Raw genomic sequence first — 1,126 nt, 5'->3', positions numbered from 1 at the left:
GAAGTTCATATCTGTGCGTAGCGTGAACAGCAGGTTATTGCACATATGGCATTTTTCCGTGGAAGGTTTGCACATTTTTCATGGAGAATGAAATCATATTGATGCTGCTTGCAAATCTAGAACGGTTCTGAACCAATCTGGAAGACGCAAGCCTTGCATAGTGTGTTTTCTAATAGAGTCATCCCATCATTGTTGATTTGTAAGTTATGAGCATGGCTGAAATGTTTTATCATGTTAGCATGAATCACCTCTTAAGGCACAATTTCCTCTTCTTCAGGTGTCCCTTCTCGTTCAACCATGTCCCACACACCTGTTCTCGTTGCACATCTTGCATGAACAGCAAAAGTAGCACATTTTGAGCAGGAATAAGCCCCGTAGAATCCTTCCACTTTCTTACGGAAAACTCTGCATTTCCACTCTCCATGACCAAGGCGAGGGGTGTATGAGATGAGGTGATCATGGCGGTTAATGTTTATGACGCGTGGTAGATCAATGCACTCCCGGTGGATCATGAAATTACATGGAAGACAGAAATAAGGGTTTCGGTTACCTTGGGTCCCACAAGCATTGCAAGTGAAGTCAATGAGTCTTGGAACAAGATGAAGTTGATGTTCATGTGTATTCAGGCATTCAACATCAACCGGTGGTGAAGTTTGTGATGGTATCGATCGAACTTCATCTCGCATAGAAGACACTTCTTGTCTGCGTAATCAAGGACTTCACCACCAAGTGACTTGAGTGGGTGTTGGGGGTGGGAAGTGTGGTATGCTTCTGGAAAGAAATCTACACAATCCAGATGGATGACAAATTCTTCGCACTCGTGAAATATATAATTCTGGACTTCCAAGTATACGTTTATCCCACACGCTTTGCAGCTTTTCCATGGATTCTCAACGTTAGGCTCACATACGAGTTTGAGTGAATGCTTGTGTCCTTATGAATTTTCAGGGATAACAAGTGGTTTTGGTCTCCTGGCACACTTCATTTCCAACTTGAAATCACACATTGAACAACACTACCCGACTATGTAACTAGCTCCACAGAAACATTTATGTCGCTGGGAATCATATAAAGGAAAGGTAGGGATGATCAGTTTGAGAGGGTGGTCGGGATGGAAAGAGTGGTT

At 43.0% G+C, this 1,126-nt stretch overlaps 1 pseudogene; it reads right to left on the bottom strand.

Moving 5' to 3' along the window:
- Positions 1-28: 28 nt before the first annotated feature.
- Positions 29-1,104, bottom strand: LOC106321893 (annotated as a pseudogene).
- Between the last annotated feature and the right edge of the window lie 22 nt (positions 1,105-1,126).

Source organism: Brassica oleracea, unplaced genomic scaffold (assembly GCF_000695525.1).
Source record: "Brassica oleracea var. oleracea cultivar TO1000 unplaced genomic scaffold, BOL UnpScaffold03678, whole genome shotgun sequence".
Classification (NCBI taxonomy): Eukaryota; Viridiplantae; Streptophyta; class Magnoliopsida; order Brassicales; family Brassicaceae; genus Brassica; species Brassica oleracea.
Note: the sequence above shows the minus strand (reverse complement) of the source record. Positions and strands in the feature narration are given on the sequence as shown.